Consider the following 20,650-nt stretch of genomic DNA (forward strand, 5'->3'; position numbering starts at 1 on the left):
AGTATTCCAGTCAACATCGTCAAACGTTTTCTCTAAGTCTACAAATGTTAGAAACGTAGGTTTGCCTTTACTTAATCTTTCTTCTAAGGTAAGCCGTAAGGTCGGTATTGCCTCACGTGTTCCAATATTTCTACGGAATCCAAACTGATCTTCCCCGAGGTCGGCTTCTACCGGTTTTTCCATTTGTCTGTAAAGAATTCGCGTAAGTATTTTGCAGCTGTGACTTATTGAACTGATAGTTTGGTAATTTTCACATCTGTCAACACCTGCTTTTTTTGGGATCGGAATTATTATATTCTACTTCAAGTCTGAGGATATTTCGCCTGTCTCATACATCTCAGTTTTATAAAAAAGAATTTATAAAGAAACATTAAATAAATTTCGATGTGCTTTGTTAATTTAATAACTTCTAAATTTAAAGCTGCGAAATATATTACGTCACACCAGGGCAGGGGGATCATAAATGTGACCACCTGTGAGTAGGACGTCCAAAAATCATGAAATTCATGTGACGGAATTTATAGATGGTCCCTTGGATTTTAACTATTTGTAGATTTTGAGGTCCTCTTTTCGGCACTTCATGTAAATTTGTATATGATAATCATTATTTCTTCTTATTCACTTCTTAGGCTTAACCTGAAAAGCTTGCTTACAGTAATTAGTCTAGTTCCATATGGTTCTTAAGTTTACCCGTGCTGATTTACAGTGAAGCGTCAAAGAAACAGGCAGAATACGGGGCTGCGGTCGGCAACGCCTATGTAACAAGTGTCTGGCGCAGTTGTTAGATCTGTCGTAGAATTGTTCGACTGCCTTAGACGAATACACATTTGATAACTGATCAAGTCAGGCCAGACATTACAGAGTATCGCTACGAACCCGTCGAGAACATACTTTTTTGAAGCACTGCTGAGATCAAGTTTCCATGCGTCGTTTTCCGCCGAAACGCGCCACAGAAATCAGAAAATCCTATGGGTGTAGGACTAGTCGAATGCGACACTGAGTACCATCTGTTGTTTTCGGTTTGTGACAGGTAGACGCTCGAGTTTCCCAAAAGGACCTGGTGAAGGGTCACGGGGAACAGCGAGTCTCGACACCCACAATTCTCCAATTCCTGGGCTCATGGTATGTGCAGGTATTGCATATAACGAAAGCTATTTGTTAACTGTTGAAATGAGGCTGAATGCTCGATAGTTCTGTGGCAAGAATGGTTGTCGTACCCTTCATGCCCGGCGTATCAAATGGCATATTCCAGCAGGATAATACAAGACCTTACACTGTAGTTCACACCACAGACGCCCTTAGGACTGTACAGATCCTCGAATGGTCTGCCTGGTTCCCTGATTTGCTATCCATGCAGCGTGTATGGGGTGCGATGGGAAGACATCCTTTCATTCCAGCCAGCTAGCTTCAGGAACTGAGAAGTGTTGTAGGCATAGCAATAAATTAATCACGGTGACATACGCAGGCTGTCTGCTAGCATGCCAAAATGAATTCAAGAGGATACTCGCTCTCAGGAGGGTCGAACCTTACGACGGCGACTTCTGAACGGAATGAAACTGATACCCGTTATTTGATACACATCTCTACAAAGACTGATAAATATTGGATTAGTGCTTCACAGTGTAATAATTTGAGGTGCTGAGAACCATAAGGACCTAAAGCACACCATCATCGATTTTGAGACTGTAGCATGAATGCATGCTCCTGACATCTGATGACCTTAAGGTCCCCTGCTTTATCAGTGCTTTGCCCTAAAGCCGTATATATGAACATTTGCGAAAAGCTGTCGCATCGATTTCTGATATTCACTTACATAAGGGCCCAAAGCAAAAATTTCCGTTGTTTAGGAACACTCACAGCCTATAGTCACGCCCATTTCTTCATCGAAGCTGTAAGCTGTAGCAGGAACGCCCCCATCCAAAACTCGCGTTCCAGGTTTCAGCATCCCAGAAGCTTGTAAAATGGACGCTGAGGATATCAGAATCCTTGAGAGTTACCGACGGCAATACCCAACTAGAAGTTGGTGTTAGTGGTAAAAAATATTTTACAATGGTGAAGTTGTCAAAAGGTCATGAACTGTTTTTTAAAGTAACATTCTTCAATGGAGTCCTGGGAGGTCACCAGTTTCTTCAAGTCATATCGAGGGAGGCCACAAGTTTTAATTTCTCCACAGTTTGTAGATGCTTGCACAATCAGGTATCCAAATACGTAGACAGCAGGCAAATATCAGCCTTGAAACACGGAGACTTAACGGAAGGACTAGATCAAACATGAAATACACAGACTTAAGAAAACTAGATTTCATGCCTAAACTCAACCGACAGTTTTATCTCGACCTCAAGCCAGGGGATGTAATTAAAACGATAACGAAAACCGTGAAGTGTTGCGATACGTCGTAAATGCGTGTGTGTGGTGCGTTTAGTACCTGTTCATTAAGTTTTGATTTTAGTTTCATATTAATTACAACAGGACTCCGTAGGAATATTGGAACACGTAAGGCAATACTGACCCTACGACTTACCTTAGCAGCTAGATTAAGAAATGGCAAACGTACGTTTCTAGCAAAAAAAAATGGCTCTGAGCACTATGGGACTGAACTTCTGAGGCCATTAGTCCCCTAGAACTTAGAACTACTTAAACCTAACTAACGGAAGGGCATCACACACATCCATGCCCGAGGCAGGATTCGAACCTACGACCGTAGCGGTCGCGCGGCTCCAGACTGTAGCGCCTAGAACCGCTCGGCCAGCCTGGCCGACCGTTTCTAGCATTTGCAGACTTAGAGAAAGCTTTTGAGAATGGTGACTGGAATACTCTCTTTCAAATTCTGAAGGTGGCAGGGGGACAAATACAGGGAGCGAAATGCTATTTACAATTTGTACAGAAACCAGGTGGCAGTTATAAGAGTCGAGGGGCATGAAAGGGAAGCAGTTGTAGGGAAGAGAGGGAGACGGGGTTGTAGCCTCTCCCCGATGTCATTCAATCTGTATATTGAGCAAGCAGTGAAGGAAACGAAAGAAAAATTCGGAGTAGGTATTAAAATCCATGGAGAAGAAATAGAAACTTTGAGGTTCGCCGATGACATTGTAATTCTGTCAGAGACAACAAATGACTTGGAAGAGCAGTTGAACGGAATGGACAGTGTCTTGAAAGGAGGATATAAGATGAACATCAACAAAAGTAAAACGAGGATAATGGAATGTAGTCTAATTAAGTCGGGTGATGCTGAGGGAATTAGATTAGGAAATGAGACACTTAAAGTTGTAAAGGAGTTTTGCTATTTGGGGAGCAAAATAACTGATGATGGTCGAAGTAGAGAGGATATAAAATGTAGACTGGCAATAGCAAGGAAAGCCTTTCTGAAGAAGAGAAATGTGCTAACATCGAGTATAGATTTAAGTGTCAGGAAGTCGTTTCTGAAAGTATTTGTATGGAAGTGAAACGTAGACGATAAATAGTTTAGTCATAATAGAAGCTTTCGAAATGTGGTGCTATAGAAGAATGCTGAAGATTAGATGGGTAGATCACATAACTAATGAGGAGGTATCGAATAGAATTGGGGAGAAGTTTGTGGCACAACTTGACTAGAAGAAGGGATCGGTTGGTGGGACATGTTCTGAGGCATCAAGTATTGGAGGGCAGCGTGGAGGGTAAAAATCGTAGAGGGAGACCAGGAGATGAATACACCAAGCAGATTCAGAAGGATGTAGGTTGCAGTAGGTACTGGGAGATGATGAAGCTTGCCCAGGATAGAGTCTCAGGACTGAAGACCACAACAACAACATTAATTACAAAACACTCAGCCAAAAGACACTATCGCCACTAGCCCATATATGAAACTTTTGCGAATTAAGATTATTATTAATAATAATAATAATAATAATCTTAAATAATAATTAAAATTGAACAACAAAACGGGTACGTAATTTTTTTTACACAGGAATTTTTGGATGTTGCGACTTTTTTTAACCATGTCAGACCTCGAAGACTGGTGATCTGTCTACAAGTTCGATTTTCGCAACTATATGTTTTGAGAAAAACTTTGAATCTGAGAGCTCTAGACCCTTATGATTTCCAGTGCCCCATTTGTATTCTCGTCTATGTTACGTGTAAGGATACGAAGTTTTAATGAAGACTGTGTGATTCCCTGTTGTAATTCCTTTTCTTTTAGTTATTTGCTTCACGCCAGTGGTGTTAATACAGTTCCCTTTCTCAGCTGAACCCTAACAATTTCTTTCCTAATGACTTCAGCACTAATCCTGAATTTTGTCGTAGTGATTCTGTTACTCTCTAACTGCTTATCCACTGCACGAAGGCCGGAAGGCAGCGTTAATGAAGCCCGCCGCACGCCGTCCTCTGGCGCTCGCCGCTCCTGTGTGGTGAGGCGGCAGCTCCCAGGCCGTGCTGTGGATGCAGCGCGGCAGGCTCCGGGAACAATGGCTGTGGGTGACCCGATTACCAAGCCCGGCCTCCAGCTGTGGCCAGCCACCACTAACCGGGCCAGGTCAGGCCTGCAGCTCCCGAGGCCACCAAAGGGCTCCCCGGAATACATGACGACTGCGTGCGCCCACACTTCCCAGGCGGCCAACACGGAGACGATATGAATACAAAGCTACGAGCTGGTCTTTACACAAAACGAGCAATAAGGCACGCTACCCGCCTAATCTAACAGTCCGGATACTCTCCACTTTCTCCAGCCAGCCCTGCTTCGTGGCTCAGTAGACACGACTTAATGTGGCATTTATGATCCGGAGACTTCGTAAGCATCTGCTTTGTTCTCTGGACACGGTTAGCTGGAAAAGTTACAGTCGGCGAGAAGCGATCGTTAAACACCCTCCGCCCCTCCTCCCACACACACTTATCCTGTTTCTTTTTTCATGTGTTTGATTACATGTTTAGACTGGTTACAAGCATTTGAGAAAGAGTGTGTATCCAGCAGCTGCCATACCAGTCTGATCCTTTATACTACTCTCACAGGCGGTACGCGAGTTGGACCATCGCTACCCTTATTTCTCTGTAACTCCAGTTTTCGCCACAAGCCTGCACGAGATATCACCACTTTGTCTAACTCCCCTTGGGAGATTAAACTCTCAGAAAGCTCACCTCTGTAACTCTGCAGTGCTATAATCCAGAGTGGCCTTGACTAATCTGGTGGTGGTCTCAGGTCAGTCCACTTAGGATGGAGATCAGAATCAGCCTCTTTATCTAATCATATATCTTTTGAAAGTCCACTAGGGTGGATACTCCAGTATATAAGAATGGTCTTGATGTTTTGCATTTGCTGTTCAAGATCTACCAGATTTAAAGCCAGGCTGATATTCACCTAGATGGGAATCAAGTTGGTTGGTGAACAGGCCAATTGAGAAAATCTTGTAGGTAGCAGTGACGTATGCCTCTGTAGTTGTCGAGTTCGGTTTAACTGCTGCTTTTGTGAAGAAGATGGACGACAGCCGAGATCTATATCATCCTAACAAGGTCATTGTTATTCATGTCTCCCGTATAATGTGATGGATACTCTGTACGGAATTTTGATCTGCGTATTTCCACATCTGCGCTTCTATACCAGCTTCCCCGCCATTGACCTTTTTGTGCGAACACACACCTATGCCCGAACTCGTACGGGCTTGGTAGATTAATTTGCCATGAGTAATGAGTATGATGGGCAAACATCTAGTAGGCGCACTACGAATGTAGTGGTGTGGACATGTTGGGAATGTGGGTCTCATGGGGAGCGTGCAAGGGATAAGTCCCTGCAGGCGCACTATCCTCTGTGTCCTCGATGGCTCAGATGGATAGAGCGTCTGCCATGTAAGTAGGAGATCCCGGGTTCGAGTCTCGGTCGGGGCACACATTTTCAACATGTCCCCAATGAAGTATATCAACGCCTGTTTGCAGCTACGGTGTACATTTAATTATTTCATTTACACAAGCTTCACCTGAGGCCCTCCATTTCAATTTCTTCACTGGTTGGTAGTAGAGTGTGAGTTCCTAAAATGGGCGCATGCAAGGCAAGTCTCCATAGACTCCTTTGTCGCGCGGAGTGGCCGCGCGGTTTGAGACGCCATGTCACGAATTGCGCGGCCCTTTCATCCAAAGGTTCGAGTCGTCCTTCGGGGAGGTGTGTGTGTGTGTGTGTGTGTGTGTGTGTGTGTGTGTGTGTGTGTGTGTGTGTTTTTAGTGTAAGTTAGTTTAGGTAGTGTGAAAGTCTAGGGACCGATGACCGCAGTAGTTTGGTCCCTCAGGAATTCACACACATTTGAACATTTTTGAACTCCTTTGCACTGAGCAACGAAGGCTATTGGTGCAGTCTTTATTTTCTATGCACATCTTAAAGTTTAACTGGCGTAATGAGTATTCCGTGAGTTTTCGGAATTGCAAAGGGATGTCGTCGTCTCGGCACAATATTTTTCCTGACAACTTGTCTGCCGAAATATCTTGCCAAGAAGCCGACATTGTCCTGCGGCAACCACGAAATATCAGATTTATTTAGTCGGTCCACTGTAAGTAGATCCGGGGAGATGTTCCAGGGAATCAGATGTTTGTGACAGACAAGTGACTGATCAGTTGGTTAGGTGTTCATGTTTTGTTTCTCTACTTACGTGCAAAGCAGAAGACGAATAAATATATTGGGCCAACTGGCAGTCTGTACACCGCACGAACTTTCACACCTGTCTACTAACAGGCCGAGAGAGTACAGGAAGCGAACGTTAACGGTCCTAATCCTACTTCCTCGAGGTACGCGGGATGCTGCTTTCGTTTCTGACTATCTCACTCAAAGCGAAAGCGATGCAATTACTTCTGTGTGGTACGAAGTCTTCAACGCAATCTTACATCTGTTCCGATACTGTTTAATCGACCATTTTCTCCTGAAGAACTCTTGCACACAATGTTGAATCAAACAACTAATTTGTTTGTGTATTAAAAAAAGTCTCGCTCTGCAATACGGAGCATCTTTTTACCCAAATCTGATCCTCAGCATATTTCGACACTCGTGCTCAATATGCTTGCTAGCTCCTAGTTACTTGCCAAGGCGGGGATGGTACGTAAGCGGTGTGACGTCAAACAATGTTTATACAGTGCACGCGATACTCCCCTCTGACTGCCGCACTGACTGTTCAACAGGACACCACCTCACTACTTTTCCTAGCGGTTCGCGATTGGATGACATTACTCAGAGCTGCTTTCTGCAAGAGTTCCTTACTGTCAGAATGACATGCAATATGGTCAAAACTGGCCACAATTTATGCCTGACTTTATGCATTATCCTCCCGGAGTGATTTAGGAACTATGGAGAACCAGACAGCTATCTGAATCCCTACCCCAACGATGCTAGTGTGTATCTCACACGGTGCTGAAAATTAACCGTAACTGCACAGGGCCGTGTCGAACAGGAGAACCCGATGAAAGGAGCTATTTCAAGCCAAGCACTCAAACTCAGCAGCAGGGCGTCGATTCTGGATACTGGATGCTCTAAAAATCCTTCTTTTGTCTTTATTCGTTTCTGAATATGACAGTATCTGCCGCCTGCGTGTAGTCGTTTGGTAAAGTAGCAGTGTGCCTCAACTCAGCTTTTTATCCCCTCCCCGAAACTTACCACTGTTACAACAGCTGCTAATCGATTTTAGACGCCAATTTAAACGAGCTTATATTAATTTGTCCGTTAGATCTAATTTAATATTTCATTTTCTTCACCGTAATTTTATTTCAACTTACACAGAACCCCCACCCCCACTTTTTTTTTTTCAAAGAAAATTCCGCACTGGCTGTATGAATTTTATTAAATCTGCTACCGGTTTCGCACCACTTATCGGTGCATCCTCAGGCAATCTGCACAAAAAATATAGTAAGAGCTCATATAAACTATTCGATCCCCAATTCTGAGGTGTAAGTTAAACTTAAATATACAGTTTTTTGAATGAAACAAAAAGCACTCACATGCGCTATTTATAACATAGTAACGTTGAACATTGCCCTGTAGACACTCCCCACCATTCACGTCCAATATACAGTCATCTGGTGAAAGCAGTAGTTAAAATTTAAAAACCTTTTTAAATTTTTTTTAATGATGGGGGCGGCAATGAGCTAGACAGTGACTCCCAACAGGTGGTCCACGGACCCCCAGGGGTCCGCGAGCTATGCCAGAGGGGTCCGCAAACAAATACAGGAATCGGCTCGACATGCGGTCGGATTTCAGAGTGAAAGTTTCAAGTTTGGAACCTAATATTTCAGAAATAATGGACTCAAAGGTCAGATTGAACTCATCTCATTAAGAACTGAAAATTAAAACTAACTGTATACTGATGGAGTACTCTGTCGTAACTGTATTTTTTCAACTAAATAATACCTTGTATGAAATTAGTGTTTTCCTATTTTTCACAGATGTCTACTCAATGCAGTCTCAAGTGTAGTACACTTTAAAGACCAACACACTCAGTTTTAATTTTTTTCTGTCATTTTCAGTTCATACTCAGTTTTTATTTTTCAAGGAGTTTCTTATACCAAACACCCAGATTTGAAGACAAAGATTTTGACTGATAATCAAAAATTTAACAATGACAATGATGGCTAAATTGGAAAAGTTTTAAGCTCAATATTTTTTCAATAATGAATATGTCAATGTTTCTTCTAATTACCAAAAATAGAAAACGTATAAAAAGATTCTTAATTTGGCTTTTTTAGATACTTGATACTGTGATACGACAAGGCATCAATCATGCTCGATGAGGGGGTCCTCGAGAAAATTTTGTTGGGAACCCCTGAGCTAGAAAATAAAAATAAAATACGATGCTGATAAAACACCCCAAACACGAACGACGAAGAGCGGAACATTAGCATGAACAACAGCGGGATTAGGGCCTTGTAAATCAGAACATACCGTGCAAGTAGAGAGGAGCCGCGCGGCAGCGGACACGGCCAGACTGGTACGGTGCGAGGAACAGGAAATTTAACTTAAGAGGGGAAAAAAAGAGAGTAAACGGGTTATTACATGCTAGAGAGTGTTTACTACGGTTCACCTGGACAGGCAGAGGTGCCGTAAGAGGTCCACTGAGAGGTAAGGTCGATGATACGTAAAGCAGTTGTGTTTGTGGAGGCAGCCGCCAACAAAAGTTCCCCCGTAAAGGTGTTTCTTGCGAACTGGCGCTCTGTAAACCCAAGGGCGAGCCTTTGTCTTGCCGTGCCTACGGAACTACACTGCTTTCGTCACTGCCTTTTTGAGAACGGCTTTGTCATCGCTTTCACATGAAATTTTATTTTGGAGGTATCATCAAGCAGAAGTTTAATTTTTAGACAATTTTAATGATTTTATCACAATGAAAACTTCGTGTAACATTTGACATACAGAGGCAGTATTTAAACATCAATTAGTAATATATAATTTTTTACAATCTAAGCTGCTGCAGAAAGCACATCAGTGCTACCAAATACTAGTGCCGAAGTATTAGAAGCTATAGAAGGGTCTTGAAACGCCACTGGACGAAAACGTGAAATCTTAACGCTCTAACGGTAAGGTTGGGGTTGGATCCGACCCCAGCGAGTCTGTTTTGTTTATAACTCCCTTTTCTGAGAGCGCTTTTTCTCTTGTAGTATCTTACTAAAATGGCGAATGAACTCCTTAGAATTCCTGAGGAGATGTACAACGAGTTTCTCCGACAGGAGGCTGAGTCGGAGGATGGCGACAATATCGATGCAGAAAACTGTTCAGAAACCACGTATTACATTATGTGTACAAAGACATTTATTATTGAGAACTTTATATTTCGAAACTGCTGACACTATAATTATTTTCTACAAGTAGTAAGAGATGTTTCTCATATAGTTCCTATCTGTAGAATTTCTAAAGCACTCAAGTTTCTAGTTGATGACAATCTATTGATTTTTACTATGTTTTCAACAATTTTATAGAGAATATTTCTATTAAGGTATTTTTTGTAATAAAATTCCTATTTTTTTCCGAAGTACTTTATATTCTTACTTACTGACTATAAAAATAAAAAACTTGTTATAACAAATATTATGTGTGTTTAATTGATGATAAAACTTTTTCCCATTATTCATTTTTTATTTTACCCCGTAAAATCGATATTTGGAGGGTGGGGTCTGATCCAACCCCACCTTACCGTTTATGTCAGGAAACTTCATCTTACCGTTAGAGGGTTAAAATATTGTCCAGCAACATAACTGAATCATAATTACAACGCGAATACTTCGTATGTAATGGACCACTGAGAGAGTAGTAGTAGTAATAATAATAATAATAATAATAATAATAATAATAATAATAATAATAGACCTATATTATACGCAATGCCACACATATCAGTCCTAGAAGCAAACTGTCTATTTCTACCTGTTGCTTTGTACTGTGAAGGGGAAGAGAAAGCGTCTTGTTGAGAATATGAGAGAAATCTACGTCAAAAGCACTTCTGAACTACTGACGAATTATTTTCGAAATCGATCGAAAATTAAAGGAAACAGGAATATATTAAAACTCTATAATTGGGTAGGGCTCTGCAACAAGAAAATGTCTTCAATCGAAAAAACCAAATGCCGTTTATCAAACTCACAAAACTGAATCGTTCTTCAGAAAGGAGGCTCTGTTAAAACGAATTTCAGCACACTCCTTATCAATCGCGATAAGCGAATGACTCAATACACCGTCCGCCCAAGACTTCCTTCCCGGCAGCTGAACAGAAGACGGACAAAGGCAACTTCTGTGCTGGACTAAATGCACAAAGCGTATGGAAGCCTAACTGCTTGTTAACACATACAGTGTTGGATATTTTGTTAACACGACAGCACATTTTGCAGCAGAACCCGCGCAAAAGTCCCCTGACAGCGAGGATGAGTAACCTCTGCCTCGTCAGTAGTACTAACTAACCGTAATGGTTTTTCATTGGTGGAAACCAAGGAACTGGTTTGTACCACTTTCATCCCAACACTATACATTGTTAGCTAACACTTGGTTCAAGAATCATAAAAGAAGGTTGTATACATGGAAGAATCCTGGAGATACTGGAAGGTATCAGATTATATAAAGGTAAGACAGAGATTTAGGAACCAGGTTTTAAATTGTAAGACATTTCCAGCGGCAGATGTGGACTCCGACCACAATCTATTGGTTATGAACTGTAGATTAAAACAAAAGAAATTGCAAAAAGGTGGGAATTTAAGGAGATGGGACCTGTATAAACTGACTAAACCAGAGGTTGTACAGAGTTTCGGGGAGAGCGTAAGGGAACAATTGACAGGAATGGGGGAAAGAAATACAGTAGAAGAAGAATGGGTAGCTCTGAGGGATGAAGTAGTGAAGGCAGCAGAGGATCAAGCAGGTAAAAAGACGAGGGCTAGTAGAAATCCTTGGGTAACAGAAGACATATTGAATTTAATTGATGAAAGGAAAAAATATAAAAATGCAGTAAATGAAGCAGGCAAAAAGGAATACAAACGTCTCAAGAATGAGATCGACAGGAAGTGCAAAATGGCTAAGCAGGGATGGGTAGAGGACAAATATAAGGATGTAGAGGCTTATCTCACTAGGGGTCAGATAGATACTGCCTACAGGAAAATTAAAGAGACCTTTGGAGAAAAGAGAGCGACATGTATGAATTTCAAGAGCTCAGATGGAAACCCAGTTCTAAGCAAAAAAGGGAAAGCAGAAAGGAGGAAGGAGTATATAGAGGGCCTATACAAGGGCGATGTACTTGAGGACAATATTATTGAAATGGAAGAGGATGTAGATGAAGATGAAATGGGAGAAACGATACTGCGTGAAGAGAGTGACAGAGCACTGAAAGACCTGAGTCGAAACAAGGCCCCCGGAGTAGACAACATTCCACTGGAACTACTGACAGCCTTGGGAGAGCCAGTCCTGACAAAACTCTACCATCTGGTGAGCAAGATGTATGAGACAGGTGAAATACCCTCAAACTTCAAGAAGAATATAATAATTCCAATCCCAAAGAAAGCAGGTGTTGAAAGATGTGAAAATTACCGAACTATCAGTTTAATAAATCACAGCTGCAAAATACTAACGCGAATTCTATACAGACGAATGGAAAAACTAGTAGAAGCCGACCTCGGGGAAGATCAGTTTGGATTCCGTAGAAATACTGGAACACGTGAGGCAATACTGACCTTACGGCTTACCTTAGAAAATAGATTAAGGAAAGGCAAACCTACATTTCTAGCATTTGTAGACTTAGAGAAAGCTTTTGACAACGTTGACTGGAATACTCTCTTTCAAATTCTAAAGGTGGCAGGGGTAAAATACAGGGAGCGAAAGGCTATTTACAATTTGTACAGAAACCAGATGGCAGTTTTGAGAGTCGAGGGACATGAAAGGGAAGCAGTGGTTGGGAAGGGAATGAGACAGGGTTGTAGCCTCTCCCCAATGTTGTTCAATCTGTATATTGAGCAAGCAGTAAAGGAAACAGAAGAAAAATTCGGAGTCGGTATTACAGTCCATAGAGAAGAAATATAAACGTTGAGGTTCACCGATGACATTGTAATTCTGTCAGAGACAGCAAAGGACTTGGAAGAGCAGTTGAACGGAATGGACAGTGTCTTGAAAGGAGGATATAAGATGAACATCAACAAAAGCAAAACGAGGATAATGGAATGTAGTCGAATTAAGACGGGTGATGCTGAGGGAATTAGATTAGGAAATGAGACACTTAAAGTAGTAAAGGAGTTTTGCTATTTGGGGAGCAAAATAACTGATGATGGTCGAAGTAGAGAGGATATAAAATGTAGACTGGCAATGGCAAGGAAAGCGTTTCTGAAGAAGAGAAATTTTTTAACATCGAGTATAGATTTAATTGTCAGGAAGTCGTTTCTGAAAGTATTTGTATTGAGTGTAGCCATGTATGGAAGTGAAACATGGACGATAACTAGTTTGGACAAGAAGAGAATGGAATGGAAGCTTTTGAAATGTGGTGTTACAGAAGAATGCTTAAGATTAGATGGGTAGATCATATAACTAATGAGGAGGTATTGAATAGAATTGGGGAGGAGTTTGTGGCACAACTTGACAAGAAGAAGGGACCGGTTGGTAGGACATGTTCTGAGGCATCAAGGGATCACAAATTTATCGTTGGAGGGCAGCGTGGAGGGTAAAAATCACAGAGGGAGACAACGAGATGAATACACTAAGGAGATTCAGAAGGATGTAGGTTGCAATAAGTACTGGGAGATGAAGAAGCTTGCACAGGATAGAGTAGCATGGAGAGCTGCATCAAACCAGTCTCAGGACTGAAGACAACAACAACACTATACATTGTGTGATGATTACCCGTGTTATGGTATACAAGTGTGCTAGTACAGGAGTCTATCATATGGTAAAGTAACAACAAGCGCATGGCATCGATTAAAACATCTAGTTTCATCTAAAAGACGTTTTAATTTTTTTGTGAAAATAATTGTGGTTAATTAAACATCTACAAGTTTCTAAATTTTTGCCCTCATGAAGCATTTCCGATTTGTACTCTCCTAATCAAACGAAATCGTTTGAGACACTTAACTACGTTTAATTTTTATCTTTTGTTTAGTGAATTTTCTTTTGTAGGCTTCTCGCTCCTCTATCTACTTGTCAACCCAGTTCACTCAACAAATTAGAAGCCATTTGAATAGCCTACCTTCGGCGTAATTTTAAATGATATAAAACATTAAGTGAATTATCAGGCAGTTTTTTTTAATTAATACGTTTAAGTTTAGTAAGGCCTTGACAATGAAGCCACAAGCAACCGTCAGAAAAGAAGCTGCCTCAGTGGCATTGTGAATGAGAGGTACGGACATATGTAGGGACTCTTCCACACGACTGCGGTTTCTGATACTATTATGAGGCCATAACTACGACGTAATTAGCTAGTCCCAGCTCAATGCTGAATTGTTCCTAATTATGTTTTCTATAAATATGTGAAATGTTACTCGTCATTCCTAGTTCGAACGAGTTTTGCTTCTATGTATAGCGTAACGTTACAGAAATGTAAACAATATAAACGATGAGGAACGAACAAGAAGTAATTAGTCTACTATCATCTTTGAGTTGCGGTTTCCAAAGGGAAAGAGCTCAGTACTACTTAGACTGTGGAAAATCAGTTCCATGTCACTCTTGCGTGTGCTCTGGCATCCGAAAACCAGTTTTAACGAAAGACTGAACACTTGTGACATTTCAAATTCGCCAGAGTACGTTAACAATCACTAAAGAAAGCCCAACTGATTGCGGACACAATAAAAACCACTGATTAGAAGTGTGTAATCGCATATGTTAGTATGAGCCGATTCATTTCGTTTCATTTTACATTATGCAGTGCCTCAGTTCTCGTAAGATTCAGTTCTGTCAGCAAACATGAGCCACGTCAAGAGTTGTGACTTTTCATTTTAGGGTACACTATGGACCGTGTTTACGTACCTCCACTGCCAAGAACATTGGAACAGTTCAGCGAACACATCGATGTTGTTGTGATGACCATTCACAAGATATAGCTATATGAGAGATGGAACTTTATTACAGCTTGGATGTTGTGTGAACAAAGGGGCACTCATAGAACTTGTGACGAGTGCAAAATGCAAACTTCGTGAATTTACGGTTCTATTCATACACCAATCATAAAAGTACACATAGTACTTTGGAAAATAAATCATTTATATCATGAACAGAAAGTGGATTCGTTCCTGTTTTAGAATAGAATACTTACGCCTCTGTCCTGTTGTGGGTATCCAGAAGGAAATATTAAGCTGCATTCGGAAGGGCCAAAGATGTTTAGTCACAGCGAAGAGAATTGCAGCCTTTGGTAACTTGAAACTCACCGCTCTGTTGTCTGACTTTAAGCTCGAGATCACTATCCGTGTTAACAGCGGAACACCAACCTGCACTCGAGTTGGACGTTCACCCGGAATAGGGAACGTGAATACTAGCGAGGCGAGCAGGGAGGGTGGCGGCGCGGGCGGGCGGATGCTGCCTGTAAATATTGACAGCTGCCGACTGCCTGCGCGCAGTGACGTCACGACGTAGTTCTGGCGCGAGGATGCGGTGACGTCACCGGCGAACGGCCGCCGCTATTCCTGAGAGGAGGGCTGGTTGCGCCACCTTGCGGCCTGACAGCTGGGCTGCGGGCGCCCTCGTATCAAACCGCTGGCGACCGCTGCTCGAACAGCACCATGTTCTCAGCTCATTTTACACGCCCTGCCTTAGCCGTAGCCATACCGCAGCTCACTTTACTCCGACGACACGATTCGTAGTATGAGAATAACATCGGTTCTGTACTTAGTGAGCATTACGTACACTGCGAGTAGCTGGCCTTCGACTGAGACTGCAAACTTCGCAACACAGTATTCTACTTCGTTGTCAAACATTTACCACACGAATTCAATGTCCTCTATGAACAGGATCATTAACGAAAGTAAAGATTAGAGTTTCACGTCCCATCGACGACTAGGCCACTAGAAACTGAACACAAGCTGACAAGGAGACGGCACGAGCGTGGGGTCGGGAATTTGTCCAAAATTTTGTGTGGTGAAAGGGGACCCTTAATACCTCACGCGGTTAAAATATTGGGACGCACTACCCGGAAAACCCCGGGAAAAATCGATTCAAAGTTTCTTAGGTGCCTTATGGGTATAAAATGTTAGTACATTGCCGAGCCGCCGTCTGGCTTAGATGTTTAGGGTTCGGACTCTTACGCCACAGGTTTCGGGTTCTATTCCTCCTCGGGCACTTTTTTTCTTCTGTTTCATTTTCTTTTTTATTCCACCAATTATTCAGAAAGTTTCCCAAACCTATATTATCTTTAACAAATTGGTTACATTATTGAATAAAAATGATTTTCTTTTCGTCCAACAACACAATTCATGGCGGTGGATTTTCCATTTTTCCATTGTAAAGTATATAAGGAGAATCATTGGTATTTAATCAGAACAACAAATGCGATTGGGAAACATTCAATTTTTATACATATAATAATTATAAACAAGAACCGCAGTGGTAATTATCGCAAAAACAAACAAAGCAATAATTTTTGCGACATCTTGCGCAACATATAAAAGCGGATTTTTTTTTACAATCACAGGGCGTTTGCAATAAATCTGTACAAAAATATGCCCCATTAACATTTTCGAAAATGTTTTGAGTTTCTGATAATTTTGAGGCAAACCAGGTATACTGAATCATGTCTCGGAATATTGGTGATAACTGATGGTGAATTATAGAATGAATTTTTATAGTCTTCCCGGGAATTAATTTCACGATTCTCCTGTAACAGTGCGCTGCAATTTTGCAAGCAACAGAAGGAAAAAAAAAAGTGCCGGAGGAGGAATCGATCCGATCGCTAACCATGTAGGCCAGAGGGCGGCTCGGCAATGGGCTAACATTTTATACTCATAAGGCACCTAAGAAACTTTGGATCAATTTTTCTCGGGATTTTCCGAGTAGTGCGTCCTACTATTTTAACCACGTGAGGTGTTAGGGGTTCTCTTTCACCACACAAAATTTCGGACAAATCCCGGACCCCACGGTCGTGCAGTCTCCTTGTGAGATTGGAGAACGCCATGCCCTTTCTTTTGAACCATCCTGACATTCACCTTAAGCGATGAAAGAAAATCATGGAAAATCTCAACGTGGATAGTCGAAGCGTGCTTTGCGCCGGTGTCATCCCGAATAAGAGTCCACTTTTTTCACTGCGTAGCCTCGCTCAGTACTACCGCTCTGCTAAGACACTTTATCGGTTTACTATCCTAATCAGCAGGGAAATGAAAAAGAAACTTTAAGGCGGGGGGGGGGGGGGGGGGTGTTTACGAGCAGTCTTTCCGAATTTCCAATACAATTGTGCAACCATTCAAATATTTCTGGATACAGCCTTCCAGTTTTACGACATATCTACGCTGTAGACCTTCTAACTACGTTGACTGAAACAACTGCAAAACCGACTTCGTGTACAATGAGTCACGCTGCAGCTCAGTGTACGTCTGTAAAAAGTACGCGAGATTGTGGGTCTGCGTCATCAGTACCCGGTTGTATCATCTATTTTCAAATGCTTTCTTTTTTCGTGCCGAATGACATTTTCTTCGCAAACTGCGAGTTATCTTAAATGTTCACCAAGTGAACGTCAGTTAAGAGTTCATGAAGTTTTTGAGTGTAATCTGGGACGTAGCGACTATAAGAGGTTGAAAAAATACTTGTCTCCTTAGTCTGAAATAATTTTAACCATCACCTGCATTTATATCTTCAGCTCAGAGTATCTTAGAGAATAAGTTTTTCGCTTCCCTAACACCACTTTATTCCAGGAATCATGTTTCATATTACGCCATGTTCATAATTTTTATTTCTGGACCATTTAATTACAACTGAATAATACTACTTTCCTGCCTCACGCATTTCGCCTTTCTTCTTTGCAAGGTATGTTCAGTGGCAGGCTTCGTGGATGATTTTCTACATGATGTGCTTTTGTTCCATTTTTGGCGTTTTATTTTTCTTATAAATGACATCTGACGTTTTGTTTTTCAGAGTTCACAGCACTAGGATCAGTGGTGTTATCTTTTGTTCTTGGACGGTCCAAAAATAAAAATTATTAACATACCTTGTTACATGCAACTGAGGACGACAGCACAAGAAACACTTACAGATGACGTTTCATAGATCCTCGTTTTTTTTCTTCTTTTTCCCCGCACCACGAACTGAATGCCAACCGAAACTACTCGCAGCAAATCATCTTCACCGGAACACCACATATTCTACACACAAACTGATGCTTGCAAAAGAATGCTTGGACTGCGTGGGGGCGAATGGCGTGCAAATGGCTCTGAGCACTATGGGACTCAACATCTGAGGTCATCAATCCCCTAGAACTTAGAACTACTTAAACCTAACTAACCTAAGGACATCACGCACATCCACGCCCGAGGCAGGATTCGAACCTGCGACCGTAGAAGACACGCGTTTCCGGACGTGAACCGCTCGGCCACCGCAGCCGGCGCGAATGGTGTTTGTGCTTGTTTGCGGAAAATACTTGATCGTACATATGCATGTGAAGCGTGCCGTTACATGTGTGGCAGCCTTTGTATGCATGCATAGCACCCCCCCCCCCCCCCCAAAAAAAAAGAAAAGAGAGAGAGGACAGGGGGGGGGGGGCGAAAATCACAACGGCAATGAGGTATTGCTCAGCCTTGAACCAATACATCTTACACACGATAAAAAAATGTCGTGTGACTAGGGCCACCCGTCGGGTAGACCGTTCGCCGGGTGCAAGGCTTTCGATTTGACGGCACTTCGGCAACTTGCGCGTCGATGGGGATGAAATAATGATGATTAGGACAACACAACACCCAGTCCCTGAGCGGAGAAAATCTCCGCCCCAGCCGGGAATCTAACCCGGGCCCTTAGGACTGATATGTCGCGCTGACCACTTTTTTTTAATCTCATTTTGTTCGTTTTCGTTCGTTTCATCTGCTCGGGGCGGACGTCGCAAGACACCCGTTTCTGTTCGTCGTTGATCCGTTAACTCTTTTTTTTATTCAGAGGGCAGCTAACCCTCTGACCGAACACACTGAGCTAACGTGCTGGCACCGTATCAGTCGACATGTCCCCATTCGATTTTGTCCTGTGGGGATATCAAGGGCCTTGTGCATGAAGCACTTGTTACATCGCCGGAGGACCTAGTGGGCAAGATTTTTGCGACAGTAGGATGTCTTCGAGATGTCCCAGGTACCTTTGAGAGGGCGCAGCGTCCATGCCAGGTGTGTGTCGATGCATCTGGACAAAACTTTGAACATCTCCCGTGTTGGATGTCCATTTGTAGCATACGACTGAGAAACTGCAACGCCTTTTGGTAGAGCCAGGTGGCCCTTGCGACCACCCGGTTCATATTTGATAACTGATCCTTGTTGTAAGCCCGATGTGTCATGTCAGTTTGTCAACGTACTTTCGAATCATCCTTAACTATAGAGCTATCAGAGGTCCACGTTACGTTGGGAAGGTTGCTTTACCTCGGAGGATGTTTCCCGCAGTCGGAGACGAAACTTCAGGGTAGAGCTTTATACATCGACCACGGCCCATCAGCCCGGAAGTTTTAAGTGAACTAAGGACCACTAAGCTACCGGAGGCGGACTTACACACGATGAAACAGTAAATGTGGAATTTCCTCCCCAGTCTCAACACGGGTTTCCAGTGCAGGCTCACGCTAGCGTACGGTGAGTAGCAACTAACGTCTTGAACTAGACGTACGCCGCGCACGCCTGGAGGATTGCGGAGAGTCGTTGACGGCAGAGGGAGTGTACCAGCAGCTTAAGACCGCGCGCATAGCCGGCCGGCAGCTGCGGCGGTTCCGGCAGCTGTGGGTACAGCGGCGACGGCGGGCAGCAAAAACCGGCGAGCGGAGAGCAGGCAGCCGAAGCGCTAGGAATTCAGCCCGGCGCGGCCCTCGACGCGCGCGCTTGTTACGGGCGGCCTCGAGAGCCGCCCTCCAAGGCGGCCGTCTCGAGGAGCCTCGCCAGCAGCCGGGTCAGCGCTGCGCCGGCAAGCCGAGCGCCGCGTCCCCGAAATGGCCTCGGCGCCTCCAGCTTACACACACCAAATATTACCGTATCATCCCCTCCGCTCTGACCTACGAGGTCATCAAAATTGTAAGCAGACAACACATCGTTATGTAACACTCGTAAAATATGTTACGTAACGAGAACTGTATTTATTTTCATGAGATCGAATTCCTTAGTTCGACTTTCCCTGATTACATAAATTGATAACTCACGGTAGAAGTAAGATACAAATATGAAACTTGTGTCGAATTGTTTACAATTATCAAAGTTTTTTTTCTGTTATAGGTACGCAGTACGTAAGTAGTGGATGAGGCGCAGTGCCCAAGAAGCCATGTTAACCAATCACGAGAAGGCACAGTGTGTCCTGTGGTACCATGAGACACGATCACCAACCACAGTGCAGAGACACTTGCAGACAACATTTGGAAGGAATCCACCTGATGTCAAGAGCATTAAAGCCTGGTATGAGAAGTTCAAGAACACAGGATCGGTTGCTGACCTTCCGAGGTCTGGTCGACCAAGAACCAGAGCAGACAGGGTGGAAGCTGTAAGGCAGTCTTTTCTGCCAAGTCCGAAGAAATCGGTGCGCAGGGCCTCACGTGAATTACAGATGCCAAAAAGCTCTCTCCATGACATTTTACACAAACTTTTATTGTTTCGTGCATACGAAGTGCAAATCGTTAAGGCCTTGTTGCCCAATGACAGTACACGTCGATTCGACTTTGCGGTCGAAATGCGATCACGTATTGAGGACGATGATGGTTATCTCATACGAATTGCCTTTTCCGACGAAGCTACCTTTGTCAGTGGAGTAGTGAATCGCCACAATGTGCGCATTTGGTGTTCACAACCCCCTGGCGAGGTCATGGAGTGCACCAGAGGCACTCCAAAGGTGAATGTTCCGCGCTATTGCACGATCGAATTATCGGGCCATTCTTCTTCGCTGAGGCTACCATCACATCTGCAGTGTATCTGGGTATGTTGTAACTGTATGCTGTTCCTCAGCTGCTTCAGTATCACCCGGATGTCTTGTTTCAGACGGTGCACCGCCTCACTGGCGTTTGGACGTCCGTGCCTATCTCGATATGACCTGATGGGCCAACGGTTTGGCCTCCACGCTCTC

The 20,650-nt window shown here is 43.1% G+C and overlaps 1 protein-coding gene across 2 annotated transcripts in view; it reads right to left on the minus strand.

Moving 5' to 3' along the window:
• Nucleotides 1-20,650, minus strand: part of LOC126469837 (CDC42 small effector protein homolog) — a 176,680-nt gene that overhangs the window by 21,683 nt on the left and 134,347 nt on the right. The window lies entirely within an intron of this gene.

Source organism: Schistocerca serialis, chromosome 1, assembly GCF_023864345.2.
Source record: "Schistocerca serialis cubense isolate TAMUIC-IGC-003099 chromosome 1, iqSchSeri2.2, whole genome shotgun sequence".
In the NCBI taxonomy this organism is placed as follows: Eukaryota; Metazoa; Arthropoda; class Insecta; order Orthoptera; family Acrididae; genus Schistocerca; species Schistocerca serialis.